This window comes from Malania oleifera, chromosome 1 (genome assembly GCF_029873635.1).
Source record: "Malania oleifera isolate guangnan ecotype guangnan chromosome 1, ASM2987363v1, whole genome shotgun sequence".
Lineage (NCBI taxonomy): Eukaryota > Viridiplantae > Streptophyta > Magnoliopsida > Santalales > Ximeniaceae > Malania > Malania oleifera.
The window spans coordinates 138,392,827-138,409,078 of NC_080417.1; the positions used below are offsets into that span (position 1 = coordinate 138,392,827).

The window sequence follows — 16,252 nt, forward strand, 5'->3', positions numbered from 1 at the left end:
ACATGTAAATATGAAATAGAGGATTTTTTTATTATGTTTATTTTAATCACTTTAGTGAGTTTTTAGTTATTTTCATTTTTATGTCATTTTGCCTTTTCCATGTTGATTCCATTAGAGAAATTCTTTTAAAAAAAATTCAAAACTATTATCAAAGACTCAGATGCTTAATTGATTCACTTCTTTATTGAACCAATTCAAAGGTAACCTCTTCAGAGTTCGTTCATATCAAACAATCGAAACGAAAAGAAATGACCCCTTATTGTATTATGGGTATTCTACTGAGCAATTGAAGGTAGTGTTTGAGACATAAATTTGGAAAGATTTAGACAAATTTCAATACAATTTTATACATCATCATATATATGCAAACTAAAGGAATTATATGTCTATATACTCCTAAATGCAGAAATACAGTAAATACTTGAAATGAAGTAAGTTAAAGCAAGTAGGCAGGCTGGAATTTATGAAAACTGGAGAGGGGAGGAATGAATGAATTACCGACGAATCAAGCTGCAGTGAGACAGAGGGATCTATGCAGGCACTTGGTGAGATGGACGAACGCAGGGACTGAGGATGGCCTGGATGAGGCTGAGATCTGATCAGGTCAAATGGGAAACAAAATTGCTTCAGTTAATTTGAAGAGAGAGAGAGAGAGAGAGAGAGAGAGAGAGAGAGAGGTTTAATGGAGTGGAGCAATACCAGAGAAGGAAGCTTCCAGGAAGCTGAGGAGAAACCCATTTGTGCACCTCCTTTTTACAGTCAACGCAAAAGTCTTCGATGGTGAGGATTCATTTATCATGCCACTGCTTTCCATTTTCGAGGAAGATGAAGAGCAGAAAATAAAACTTCATTAAATTTAAATAAGATATAACATAAAAATATATTAAGATTTATTATTTAAATTTACTTAAATTCAAATAAAATTCATACTCTAAATGTAGCATTTCTCTATTTGTATACGCGGCCTCTTTCACATGCAAAAGAGAATCTGTAAAAATTTTGAAAACTTGTAAGAGATTATGTGCTTTTTATTAAATTTTAAGGAAAATTAAACAACTCATGGACATGATGCTTTTTTTATTAATTAAGAATTAATGACGAATCTGAAAAAAAAAAGCTAATAGCATTATACACATAAATTAATAATAATAATAATAATATCATTGTTAACTAGAAAATAATCATCACATATATTTAAAATGTCAATTAAAAATTTTAATTTTTTAATTAGAAAATATTTAATTAAATATATCATTTATAAAATTTTTAAAAAAAATTAATTAATTTGTTAGACGATATTTAGAACTTCAAATAATTTATTAATAGAAAATATTTAAAAAATTCAGTAAAAGATTTTCATTAGCATAAATATTAATTAATCTATTTTAAAAATACTAAAAATTTTAATAAAAAAATGTTCATGAGAAATTCTTAATTGAAATTGATTAATTATTATTAGAAATATATTTAAAATGTTCATGGACATTTTCAGTTAATTTTTTTTATTTATATAATATTAAAATTCCATTTGAAATTTTAGCTAATATAAATATTATTTAATTAGTTAATTAGAAAACATTAAAAATTTTAATTGCAAATATTAATTAGAAAACAGCATTAAAATTGTTAACATAATTCAGTAATTAAAAAGATATCTAAATGTTAATTAAAAATGTTAAAATAATATAATTATTGTATTATATTTTATATATATATATATATATATATATATATATATATACATGTAATTCTGGATACATCAATTTAAATATACATGTACGTAATTATGCAATTATGAGTATACATAATTGGTTAAGTTCGGTTATGCAACCAATTGATATACATGCATGCATATACGTAATTACGTAACAAAATGGTTAAGATATGTCTATAATTATATTGACACGTCATTATAGTATTTTCTATAATTATCATTTGAAATTAAATTATATAATTTATTGCCTAACTAATACTATAGCTCATAAATTTTTACATAAGTTTGTAATTATTGACATGTTGTTTCAAATATGTACGCAATTATGAGCATACTCAATTGATTGATTCAATTATGCAAATCAATTCATATGAATACATGCATGCACTTAATTCATATGATAATGTTTGAAGATAATAATAAGTTTCAATCGATATCAAAAATTGATTTCGTATGCTTTAAAATTAAATGAGCAAATGAGTTTACCTGTCTCTAAATGGGTTTATCCATGTCTAAATGGGTATGGGTCATAAATGAGTCAAATATTTTATATCAATGGGTCATAAATGATCCTACCCATCTTAACCCATACCCACCCATTTAACATGTCTACCTACAATAAATCAAAAGTTTGAAATATTGGAGAAGCTTTAGTCTTGAACTTGGTCAAGTTTGACTATTTATCGAACATTATTATCTTACATTTTAAAAATATAAAAATGACCTAATTTTTATTTACCATTAGTGAAATCTACCAAATAAAATTTATCATTAACTGTGCGGGAAGATTTCTAATTCTTTCTCAGCGCATGTGCTAGTGTTCTTGAGTTAACTTGTGCCGGAGAATATCAATCTTGGTCTTGATTCTTTTTTCTCACTGTTTCTGATATTTGTCTGCTGATCTTTGACCATTTTGCTAGCTGAATGATCTGTTTGAATGCTCAACTGGAAAATATTGGTGAAGATTTGTTGAAATTTACAGGTGTTGATGTACGTGAGCTGATGGCAACCTCAAAAGAAGATGCAAAAAAAATTCTGGCCCTACTGCTACTAAAGGAAGAAAGTTGGAGGAAATTATTTGATACATATTCTTCGAATGATTTGAATCTTCAGTATTTCAAGCCTTCTTGTATAATGGTAGAATCATTGTTGAACCTCCTATAGATTTTATACAAGATGGGTTCTGAAAAATGGGGAGATTTAGTTGGAAGGAAGTTTCTTGGGAAAATCCCCTCCATATTCTTATGTGAAACCAATAATTGAAAAAATTTGGACGAAAGCAGGTGAAATTGAAATCTTTTCTCTGGCACCAGGGGTTTCATGTTTAAATTTCCCAGAAATGAAGGAAAATCATTGGTTTTGGAGAATGGTCCATGCTTCATTCGCAATTATTTCTTTGCCCTTGGGATCCTTCGGCTGAAGGTAAGAAAATTCAGTTGAATAAAATTCTTATGTGTGTAAAATTTTTTGATATACCCTCTATTTTTGGGACAAATGTGAGATTGAGCTATATAGCAAATGTAGTGGGAAGCCCTTTGTTCTTGGATTCTAATAATAAAAAGATGAAAAATCTTTCTTATGCAACAATTTGCATTGAGATAGATTTCAATGATGATCTAGCCTGAGTTTGTTGAAATTAGAGTCCCATCAGGGCAGCTTGTTAAGATTGATATAGAATATGCTTGGAAACCTGAAAAATGTTCAAACTGTTCTAATTCCTGGCATTCTTTGAAGAGCAGTAAAGCCAAAAATGTTTGGATGAGGAAAACTCCTAATAGCTATTACTCAGGAGACATTGAGAGAAGAGAGTATGAAAAATGGAAATGAGAAACTCAAGGTAGATAATAAAGATTGCATGAATACAGATGTACAAGCTGATAACAGTAAACAGAGCTATTAATAGAAGACAAAGAAGATACAACTGGGAGATCAAAAGAAAAAATAATTCTCTGATTTACCTGCAGATAATGAGGAAGAATAATGTTCAAATATTTCTGAAAATGTATTATGGAAGCAGCTAAGAGTAAATGGTGAAAACTCTTTTTCCATTCTTGAGAAAATAACGGAGGAAAATGAAGAAAACCATGAGTTTATAATGTCTTCTTCCAATTCAAAAAGGATGAATTCTATTTAGAAAACTAAAGACAAGAGTGAGATAGTCCAAGAATTTTCTGCGGATGCCAGATATGATTCTTAAATGGGGAGGAAGGATTGTGTCAAAGAGGAAAATCAAAAAGGTAAGAAGAAGGATAGACCTGCTAAAGGTCAGACAAAATGTGCCTGAACCAAAAGAATCAAAGTTGCAGCATGGAATATTAGGGGCTTAAATGATATCTACTGGCCTACTATACATTTTATCTGAGTCCACCAGCAATAAAATGCCTTCCGGGAAACCTACCTTAATAAGTTCTTCCACCTAAGCATGAAAGTAATTTGCTCCTTTCAACTTCATGTTCTATACTTTGAGCTTCACCTTTTCTGCTTTTTACGTTTCTCAACCAATTTCTAACTTCTTAGTTTTTTTTCTTCTTGTTTAAAACACCAAAATTTGAAGTTATGTAATCTTGTCAGCCTTGTGAACTTCTAACAAATCCCATCTTTCCATTGAGAGTTTGCATGCTTTTGTCAAGGCTCATGATTTGACTAACCCTTCAGCACAACTCTAGGACATCCATTGCTACCTGATACCAAGAGGCTGAGAGATCACTATCAATGCTTGTCAAATAAACAAAAATAAATAAAAAATTCCTTTGAGAACCATTGATCCTTTGAAAACTACTGGAAATAAAGGAGAGATATTTCTAGAGATGTGCCCTCAAGATCCCTCCAGATCACTCCTAAAATTCCCTCTGTTGATGTTCAACCTAGCAAGAGCCCTTGACGGTGACTCATTTCAAAGAAACTTCAAAGGCTAAATCAGAAACTGGATATGTAAAATGTTTTGAACAGACAGCAAAGAAGCTAGCCTGATCAAACTCTCTCTTGACACTAAATCCACTGATACAGGTTCTGATACACCAAATTCTAAGCCTGGTAAAGCTGTTGACAACAATCACACAGTTTATAAAGAACCCTACTCAATCCCTTATTTTGAAACTAGCAGCATAACTTGTAAGATTCCAACAAAAGGGGCAAGAGATCCAAACAGTCCTTGACAGATTTCTGACCCTGATGGGTTTACCACAGCAAAAACACCCTCAGCAGTTTGGAGGCAAGAAGGAGGAGTGTGAGCGTCCAAAAAAAAAAGGCCTGAAGAATCCAAATAACCAACTTCTTGCTGTTGAGGATGGCAAAATGGAACATTAGAGGCCTAGATGAGCTCTTCAAGAAAAAAGAAGTAAAGAGTCTTATCAAATTCCATTCCTTATGTTCATATGGTCATGTTAATAATAATAATCTAGATAGCTTAAGGCATATATAAATATACATATTTATTTATATTTATATATATGCACTAAGCTATCCAGATCATTGTTATTATTATAATTATTATTATTATTAACACACAGGAGGTTTTCAGGAACGAGTTTCTTATTCCTTGCAGGCTGCATTTCCATCATTTTATAGTGTGCCTTTTAAGATGAGCCAGGGAAAAATGTGCTTTATGAAATTGACAATAGCAGTTTATACAAACTATTTCACTTGCAGGCTAAGTTTCCATCATTTGTTTACTTGATCATACCTTCAAATTAAATGAATTTTTTCACTGCCAAGTTCTATGAGAATTTATAATAGACTTGGCCAATTGACTTAATTAACCATGTGTGATCTTATAGTGATTAAGGTTACCGCAATCTGTATAGGGAAGTCCATGGTGAAATTTTAATCTTTGTAACCAAACATGACACTCGCTTGTCTTGGATTGGGGAGGCAGGGGTCAGTAACATTCATGATCCAACGTCTATAAGAAGCAACTCTTCCATCGGGAAAAGGAGAGATGGAGGAGGAGCCACTATGGCAATCTTAATTGGAAGTTTTAAGAGTTCTTTTTGATTCACGTTTATATCTGAATATCTGTTATTTGAACAGAATCGACATATACTTTGTTAGACTCATGAGCATTTGATTTCAATATACTGCAGGTCTACACAATTTGAATAACATACTTTGAAAAAATTAAGAAAAAATGAAATAAGCATGATTTAAACTAAGTGCACATGAAGACTTGGGTAAATTAAGCGAGGGTATTTATTTGATAAGTAGATCAACGAGGGAAATTCAAGCAAGCAAGAAGTGGGAATGAATTAAGCCGACTAGGGCTTACAACTCAAAAGAGGAGAAACTAATTACCAGCAAGGTATCAAGGAGCCAGCCAGATAGATGAAGGTTGAGCACCTTTGCTGAATTTGTACAGCAAAGCAAGAAAATTGTCAATTGATTTCAAAAGAGGATGTAAAGGTAAAAATAATCAACATAGATCAAATTAATCATACAGACATACACCTGAAATTGAGGTAAGGCTTATATAAAACTCGAAACAAGAGGAATTACCAACGTATTAGCGAGCGAGAAGATGGGAGCAGGCAGAGCCCCTTGTTGAATGCAAACAGTAATTAAAGCCAGTAGGGGATGGAGATTGGATGAGATCGAAGTTAAAAATGAATCACTAATTTCAAATTAAAGAGCGACGCTAAAATAATAGCGAGAATTAATCAAACAAAAGGAGAGAGGAGAAAAGAGCTCTGGTCTGATGCGCGCGCGGAAAGAGTCTCTCACACTTTGCGAGAACAAAAATCTTTAAGGTTGCTTGATATTTGTTTTAAAAAAAATAGATAAACAACGGCAGAACTTCTCTTGGGATTTAAAAGAAAGTTAATAAATTTTAATTTTAGTTGTTTTCTAAGTTATTCAAATTTAAATTTAAATTTCTAAATTCATACAGATTTCAAGTTTTATACTATCCAATATAGTATGAGATTTTAAAATGTTATGAATTTTGTATTTGATTTTTAGATTAATTGTACTCTTTATTAATTTACCATCAAATAACTTTAAAATAATCATTGTATTAAATATATTTTGTCATTTGAGCAATATTTATATTAAATAATTATTTTTTGAGATTTTATTTGGTAATCTTTGAAAGCATTGATTTAGGAACTTGCATTTGAATTTACGTAAATTTGTAATAAACTCAATACAATTTTGAATTAAGTGTTATTCAAATTCATAAAAATTCATATCTAATGTTTAAATTTCATGTCAAATGCAAGATAATGACTACTCAACAATAAATATTAGAAGTATGAATTCCTTAAAAATAAAAAATATTTTAACATTGTTCAAAATAATGACTACTCGACAATAATTTTTTTCCTATTTTATTTTACAATTTTGAACAAATTAATACAATTTTGTATTGCATTCAACCCAAATCAACACATTTAAATTCAATGTTTGAACTCCAAAGTCTCAAACATGAAATATGTAAGAACCGGGAAAATATAAAATGGATTTCTGCACATTTCGTCAGCGAAGCTAGATTTCGTCGACGAAGGCAGTAGACTTTTCGTCGACGAAATTCAAAGGTTCGTCGACGAAGAGAAGCCGAAAGGTCTGGAAAATTTTAAATATCAGACTTCGTCGACGAGGCTGCCGACATCCGCGACGAAATACTTGATTTTTCGTCGACGAAGGCACTTTTCGTCGATGAAAACCGGGCGGGTAAAAGGGGGTATAAAAGGAATTTTCCCTTTTCTTCTTCACTAAGTTTCTCTCTCTCTCTCTCTCTCTCTCTCTAAACTCTCTCTACTCTCTCTCTCTAGATTTCCTCGCTGGTCGTTGATAGAATCGGAAATCTGAAGTTACCACGAGGATCGTGGAGGGATTCTTTACAACTTCTATGAATCGGAATCTCGATTCGAGCGTTTTCGGGTTTCGGGCCAAAATCGAGGTAAGGCTCGGTTTTTATTTCTGATTGGTATATGTATAATAGTATGGATCATAAGCATGTTTAGTACTATGATTTGTAGATTTCGGAGTCTCGGTTCATAGTTTTGAGGGCCGTAGAGTTCTTGGTTTGGTTTCGGGTTGAGGTAAGGGGATTCTGTTTATATCAGTTCATTTTTTAAATCGGGATCGGTAAGCCTGTAGGCTACGATCAAATGTATGTTTTGACTACTTATTTGGGGAAATCTATCGGGTAAAAGCAAGGGATTTTCAGGTTACAATTTTCAGGAAAATTGGGGATTTCTGGTATCATCTCCTATTTGATTGGAAAACTATTTATGTTGTTTAAATTGTATTATTGAGGTGACCGTAATCCATATTTGCATAAATTGTATACTTGAAATTTGTAAACGATATGATTTGCCGTAAACCAAATAAGTGTGGTACGTTTGTGTGTATGTATGTATTGTGTTCCAGATATTTGTGAAAAACAGTTATGTGGCGGCTTATTATCGTACGCTGAAATGTATAGGGACGTGAGTTCCAAAATGATTCCAGGTTTTGTGAAATCGGCTAGGGACGGCTAATTATCGTACGCCGAGAGTGGCTGGCTCTATATCCAGGATGTGAAATATCACGGAGAGTGACCAGCTCTATATCCGGGGTGCGAAATATCACCAAGAGTGGCTGGCTCTATATCTAGGGTGCGAAATATCACCAAGAGTGGCCGGCTCTATATCTGGGGTGCGAAATATCACCAGTATGATTCGGTCGGTCACCAAATGTAGCAACAAACCACAGTGGGCCTGGGTTGACGCAGCGTAGTTTGCACATGGTAACGTAATCGGGGTTAGACCAAGTGACCTTGTGTAGTTGCATGTGTAGCAATGAATTCACTATTGGACCTGAGTTGGAAACCTTCGTAGTTTAATGTGTTGGAACGTAACTGCTATGAGACTAGGTGACCTTGTGTAGTTGTGACTAGTGTGACTACACTGACCATATGTATGTATGTATGTATTTGAGTATCGTATGAACTGGAATGGTTTTGTGAAAATATTGGAACTATATGGAATTGTATGGAAATGTATGGAACTTGTTTTGAAACTGTACGTATTGTTTCACACTGAATCGTATATATGTGTTATGAAGTATGAAAATGACACTGGTATGCCACACACTAATATAACCTGCTTTCTCCCATACTGAGAGGTGTCTCACCCCGAATATATACAAATGTTTTTCAAGTCTTTCGGGTAGCCGAAACTAGCATCCTAGCATCCGAAAGCGGGTGTGTGTTTAGCTACTGTTAGTACCTGATAGGTACGAATTTTGTAACCGAGTTGTCCTGATGGATTTTGTTGACACTCGTGGTATGTATGGTATTTGTAGGTATGTTTAACCCTGTATGGTATAGACTCTGGTATGGTACAGTTTGATGTAAAGAAAGACCGTATTCCGCTGCGTATATTGATGAGTATGGATATGTGTATGTATGTATATAGGGCATCCGTTCACCCCACGGGGTCGGACCCTCTTTGTATGTTGTATCATGGATGTTTTATATTGATACAGAGACATTAGGTTACTTAATTCACCCCTGGGTCCCATTTCCAGGTTTGGGGAGTGACAAAATATCATCTTAAAAAATTGTAAAAAAAATAGCAAAACCCACAAATATACATGGCCACATATACTTTAATTCTTTTTCTATAATATTGACATAGTCTCATATCAATATTTAACGCAATCCCACATATAAAAACTATTGAATTTATGTAGTAATTAACTAAGCTCTAATTTCATCAGTAGCTGAACATTAATTCACATCTTGTGAACGGTCTTGTCACACTAGCTAAGGTGGTCTTACTCAACTAGTCACCCATGGATTCTTGTAGTTCACCACATAAACACATTCATAAAAGATCATGAAAAGTAAGTGAAAGCAATAAACAATTCATGAAAATAAATAGAAAGCAAGTGGTAAACATTGAAGTGACGTAATTTCGTCATCTTTATAAGTACAATTTATTTAGCGAGGGAAGTAAGCAAAGTAAGCATGTTTAATAAATGCTAGTGAGTTTTATAAGACTAATGAACATTCATTCTCCCCTAAAGAATTTTATATGCTATTTAAGTTTTGACACTAAAAGACATCAAAGCATAAAAATCTACACTACTATTTACATAGGGACAAGCAAGCATATTGTCATAAACAAGCTTACATGTGGCATTTGAGCCACCAAAATAAACACAATTGCAAGGAGCATGAAAATGGCTAAAGTGATATAATGGAGAGGAATGACTGACGTCGATTTTTTTACGAAATTGAATGCTTTCCCTAAAGTATTTATATATATTTTTATTCATTAATATAGTTTTATTCTTATATTATGGGTAAACATCTCGTTTGGACTAGAAAAATAAACTTTAAAATTTGAGAAAACATAAGGTTAACAAATAAACTTTAAAATTTGGTAATAGTTAACAAATTTCGAAGACGAAATTTTTGTAAAGAGAGAAGAATGTAGTAATCCAAAAAAAAATAAAAAATAAAAATAAAATTTATTAAAAATAATAATAATAAATAATATTAATTAATTAATTAATTATTATTAATTAAATAATATAATATAATATAATATAATATATATATATATATATATATATATATCAGTTTCCTTTTTTTTTTTATATTATTATTTCTTCTTCTTCTTCTTCTTCTTCTCTTTTTCTTTCTGAGTTCACGCAGCTCCTCGTTCCCTCTCTCCCACTCTCCTTCATTATGTCTCCGTTATTCGGCCAATCAAAAATTCAAAAATACCGTTGGACTTTGTTCGCTGCCACCGACATTTCTACTGGAGCGGATATGTCGTAGGAGCGGCGTAGACATATCTCCTGGGATAAGGTCAAATCTCAAACTTACCTCAATTTCTATTAAATTATAAGCCCCATTAACGAACGGAAATTTCCAGGAGACTCGTGGGGAGATTCTCTACAATCTAACCGGAGCGAGTTTTCGAATTGGAATTCTGGGGTACCAATCCTAAATCGGGGGTAAGTTTGATAATTTAGGCTTTTATTAGGTTATTTAGGGTATTCAAAACTTAGGGAAATTTTAGGGAAAGTTGTTTTAGGAATTATGACGAATAATATGGTGAAATTTGAATTTCAGGGTTTAGGGATTTTTGAACGCTTGGGGCGTAGGCTGGGGCGTTAAGTCAGAAATTTTATTTAATTTGAACCGATTAAATTAATATATTTATTTATTTACTCCACAAACTGCTCTCTGACTTGTGAGAAATGGTTTGAAGAAGCGACAATTGGATCTTCACATTATTTTAATGTTGCCACAACTGCAAAAAAAAAAAGGAGCGATTAAATGGAGAGAGGGTGAAGGGCATCCATCCTAATGTAGGGTGTTCAGATGAAGATATGATACCACTAAACAATTATATATTTATTTATTTATGTTTCTTGGTCACTAAAGAACTATTTGGAATTGGATGGCCAATGCCTCAAATGATATTTTCTATTATTTAAATTACAAGATATGCTTTAGGAACCCTGGGGACTAGTATAGTGTGAGCATGGTACCGTTGCTAGAGATTTGTTATGTGGCCGTGTGCGCCCACACCTGTGCTGAGAGGTGTAGGGTGGCGTTGTCCGATTTGCCTACGTGAGGAGAATGCACCCTTGGGTGAGGGCAATCGGACTAGCAGTTGTAGCTGCGTGTACCTGCGGAGTATGTTAGCCGAGAATATGGATGATTACTGTCTGGGTGGATCCCCCAAGATATTAGTCCAGCCTTCGGACCGCACAACATGTGCCATGGGGTTGTAAATGGCATGTTTGTCACAAGGAGTGTCTTGTATGTATATTCGTTAATTTATGTGAATATAGTTAATTAATAAGATAACTTCAAGGGCTTACTGAGAAAGGTGAGTGCTCTAGTTGCAGTAATGGTACTAGAGCATGGGGAAGCTACTTGTATGAGCGGGTAATTTTCCCTATCCTTGACTAATTGTGTGTGTGAGTGTAAATTAAGAATGTTTTCATAAATGTGTTTATCTATTTAGCGAACTGGTTATTTTTTGTACACTAAATGCATGTTGGTCACACACTGACATTAACTTAGTATTTCCCTTACTGAATTGTGTCTCACCCCTACTTTACAAACTGTCTTTTCAGGGAATCCTAGAGATCGGGTCTAGCAGGCTAGAGGAGCCGGGCTAGTGATGTAAATTTTATGTAGGTAGTGTGTAGATAGAGATTTTATTTTTGTTTTGTTTTATGGGATGTAATTATGTGAAAATGGATGTATTCGTGTATAAAGATAGTTAGAACTCTGGTAATGACTTTGAGGATTTTATATTTTATTTCCGCTACGTATGGGTGTTTTATATTTGATGAATATGGTATCAGGTACACTGACGTCACTAAAGTAGTACTCCGGGCCCACGTGGCGGGTCAGGGTCGTTATATGTAAGTTGGTTGCAAAGCTCAAAAAGGCTTAAGTTGCTTTAAAAAGGGTGGAATCCCTCTGCTTGGTACTCCACGCTGTGACTTTGCCCATTTTAGATTTTAAATCATGTGTATGCATATTGAACTCATCCCAACTTTGAAACTTCATAACTAGCCAATAATTGCCCCCATGGCAAGGGTTGTGCGATAATAATGCTCTGATCTAGACCTGATTCTCACAGGCTAGTCACGCTACATGTTCTCTAGTCTGATTTGGCCATCACCAACCTGGTCCATAATTCGACCAGTGGCCCTTCATACCAAATCGACTATCTCGGTACCCACGCCAAAAGAAATTGTCGTGTGGTTGCACCGTACCTTATGTTCTAGCAACGGTACCATGCGTTCTGATAATAAGCTTATCTAAAGCTTTCTTAGTAACAAGCTTTCTAAGGCGGTTCAAACATCATATATACAATTTATAATAAAAGCATGTTAACTTGTTTTCATTCCATAAAATATCTAAGCAATTCTAGTATTGACTTTTTGAGTCCGATCCCTGTTTTGATGCTGACAAAACACAAGTATCTCATGTGTGCATTTAGTGTCTTTGAACAGGTTCATGATTCAGCACACACTTGAGGTAAAAGACATGGAAGCCTGGAGGAACACAAAATCATATTTTTTCGGTGTATTCCTTGAAGTCAAAAGAGCAAATAGAAGAATAAGACATTTGTGTTTTATGTAATTGCATTTAATTTTATATCTCTGGTCTGTAATAATGCATGCATCTGCATGATGTGTATGAATGCTCAGAATGATCGTAGATAGACCCTAGGGACCAACACATCTCACCGAAAAACTCTTTTCTAAATAGACCAAAATTATACAAAGTTTTTGAAATAGCTTTAGGGTCAAAATTGGGGCTAGAATGAAGTTTACGAAAACTTCGATCGACCGAACTGGATTTTTTCGGTGTCTTAAAAAAGGACCTAGAAATGACCTTAGGACACTTACTCATGCATACCCATACTTGGTCATTTGAAATAGGGTGATTGTTGGCTCAAACAGGACCGAAATGCACAAAATGTGCACACTCGGTCGACCGACTCCATGTACAAAATGCCTGGTTGACCGAACCAGGACCAGGTCAACTAGTTGACCACAACCCAGTCGACCAAACTAGGTAGTTTATTTTGGCCCCGGTCGACCGAACCTGGTCCAGGTCAATAGTTTGACCATGACCCGATCAACCGAACTTGACAGTTCATTTACATCCGGTCGACCGAACTCCCTTGGAGTCAACTTTTTGACCACATGGTCGACCGAGCTCAAAATGTACTCCAATGCTCTAATCGACCGAGGGTCCTCGGGAAATGCCCCAACTACCTAGTCGACCGAAATTTTCAGTTCAAAATGTCTCGGTCGCCTGAACCGTGCTAAATTGGAAAATCGCCTTCGGATTTAGATGTCCGGTCGACCGAACCTTTAGTTCATTTCATGCCTAGTTGACCGAACCTCAAGAACTTCGGTCGACCGAACTTGTCCTAGTCGACCGGTACTCTCGGGTTGGAATATTTTTTAATTGTTTAAAATGTCATTAAACTTAATTAAACTTTTCCAAAGTACCAAGCGTGTCCCTCAACGGTCAAATTTGTTGAAAATCTATAAATACCCCCTCCATAACTCAGATTAGCAACTTTGATTAACCAAATTTCTCTGTCTAATCTTTTAGGCTAATTTTTATCAAATTTCCCCCAAATTAATTTTTCATTGCAAAAATCTTTTCTTGGGGTAAAATATTTTTAATCTCTTATACTCTCTTTCACTCTCTATGTTTGAAAAATAATTTTTGAAAGAGAGCACTTGTCTTAAAATCTCAAACTCTCTTTTCATCCATTCTTTTCAAAATCATTTTGTAAGAGAGTATATTTATTTAGGACAAATTATTTTTGTATTCACTTGCTTACTCTCACTTATTCTTTTGAGAGTATAGCTTTGGATTTCTACTAGATTATTTCCTTGAGAAATATATTTTGGGAGAAGTTATTTATTGTACAAATATTTTATTAAGCTTAATTCCTAGATTCTCCAAGTATTTCTAACTTGCATAAATCTTTGTTGGAGAACATAATACTCATTCTTCATATTCATTCTATTTGTGCAAAAATCATTGAAAGAGAAAAACCCCAAGTTCTCCTATAGTTTTATTGAAGTATCTTTTTGGAGAAAACTTTTTATTAGGGTTTAAATATAGTTAAGCACCCTTGCTCCCCTGAGCATTATTTCATATCATTGGAGTGTGTATTTTATTGAGCTTAGTGTGTACATTTCAGTTTGTATTTTTCAGAAGCACTTTCATGTACAAAAATGGTTTTTATGTAACGGTTGGGTTTGGCCCTTTAATTGAACTAAGGAGTCTCAGCCCCGTAAGTGAGACCGGTTCGGTTCAGCCCGTAATTAAACTAGGGAGTCTCAGCTCCATAAATGAGACTAGTTTTGCTCGGCCCAGTAATTGAGCTGGGGTTTTTCTCGCCCCATAAGGAGAGGATGTAAAAGGCTTTTGCTCCGCCCGATTAAGTGAGAAAGGTTAGTGGAATCCTTGGGGGTATGCCCAAGGCGGGGACGTAGGCTGGTTTTTGGCCGAACCTCGATAACAAATCTTGTGTCCCTCTCTCCCTATCTCATTTAAATTACTGTACTTTAAATTCAACATGTGTATGCCCATTCATTTACTGTTATATTTAGTTGCATGCATACATTTACCTTGAATGAGATACACGTGTATGCTTGAACCAATAGCGTAATCATTTTACATACACACGTTTAATATTGAACGGGATATGATATATGGTGAATCGACGTGATTGTTTAAATTAGGGAAAAATGTTTTAAAACCCAATTCACCCCCCTCTTGGGATCACACCAATTCCAACATCTAGTATCTTTCACAATTTCATTCATACATTCTTTCATTCATTCTGTCTATTATTCATGTTGTGGTATAAACCGGCACACACGCTCTTGGTTTAACCCTTGTACATACATATCTCTCGGTATTAAACCGACATATGATTTCTGCATTTTATGATAATAATTTGGAACTCTAGTTCCCATATTCCATAAACATGTTTCTTAGTTTAGTATAAATCCATTTCATATCATATGCCACACCCATTTGGTAAAAATATACAATACATAGTAACTGGTTCGTAAAATGTCATTTAAATGGAAAACAAAGGGTTTTGAGGATCCCCTACTTTAAGTTTAAGGCAAATAAATGAGTTTTAAGAAGATTGGAGAACATACCCTAAGTTTTTACCAAAACCGAAAAATCGACAATTTTACTTGGTAGAATTTTCCAAATAAGCAATCATAACGTACATATAAACATAAGTTACAGTTCTACCCTTTGGTTTTCTAAAATAACTGATGTAAAAAAATCCCCTAACCTTTTTATGTAAAAATGAACTCGAATGGCTCGAAACGGTAAAATCCTAGAACTTCAATCCGGTGAAAACTCATATCCTTGCTAGACAGTGGAAGAGAGAGACAACCAGGACCCGAAACCAAGCTCGAAAAGGCTTTATGAAGAAAAAGTTTTGAAACCCTAGGAGAGAGAAAAGAGAGATTTAATGAGTTCAACCTTATTTATAGGTGAGTAGACCCAGGGAAAACCAGCGCCGGTTTCCCCTGTCTCCACAAAGTCGTCGCTGATTTTGTGGTTGACTCGCCCTGTTGAGCAAAAACCGACGATGGTTTTTTTGCTGCTTAGAAAACCTTCTACGGTTTTTGCCCTGCCTTGCCAAATTTCTTCTCTTTCACTTATTTTCCTTTATTTCTCTCTTTTATATTCTTTTTCTTTTATTGTCCGGGTTCGGGTTCCTACATATGTTCTGTTGCATACAAAATTTTTTCAAAAATTATTGTAGGTTGATTGATGTGTTACCTGAATAGAATTATCTCTCCGGAGCATGGGGCTTTTCTCCCTAGTTGAAGTATTTTTGACAATATTACTCTGGCGCAAGAAATGGTTCACTCAATCAATAGAAAGAGTAAATGGGGAAATTTAGTTTTAAAAGTGGATATGGCAAAGGCTTATGATCAGATTGACTGGAGATTTTTTATTTGGGTCTTGGAGGGTTTTGGCTTCTCTAGTCATGTTTGTAACTTAATTGCAAAATG

At 34.1% G+C, this 16,252-nt stretch overlaps 2 protein-coding genes across 16 annotated transcripts in view; both read right to left on the bottom strand.

Moving 5' to 3' along the window:
* LOC131144184 (putative disease resistance protein At4g10780) overlaps window positions 1-6,443 on the bottom strand; it is a 114,458-nt gene extending 108,015 nt beyond the window's left edge. The window contains exon 1 of the mRNA XM_058092683.1: window positions 6,206-6,443. The gene's annotated coding sequence lies outside the window, so the exon portion shown is untranslated. The remainder of the gene's footprint in view (window positions 1-6,205) is intronic.
* LOC131144048 (probable disease resistance protein At1g12290) overlaps window positions 1-16,252 on the bottom strand; it is a 44,040-nt gene that overhangs the window by 4,372 nt on the left and 23,416 nt on the right. For 7 of the 15 annotated variants that reach the window (XM_058092449.1, XM_058092425.1, XM_058092414.1 and 4 more), the window contains 3 exons: window positions 931-988; window positions 700-803; window positions 499-595 (listed from right to left, as the gene is read on the bottom strand). The exons of 3 other annotated variants lie outside the window; for them this stretch is intronic. The gene's annotated coding sequence lies outside the window, so the exon portion shown is untranslated. Of the gene's footprint in view, window positions 1-498; window positions 596-699; window positions 804-930; window positions 989-6,004; window positions 6,055-16,252 lie in introns of all 15 variants that reach the window. 5 more of the 15 variants (XM_058092488.1, XM_058092481.1, XM_058092505.1 and 2 more) reach the window with 2 other exon arrangements.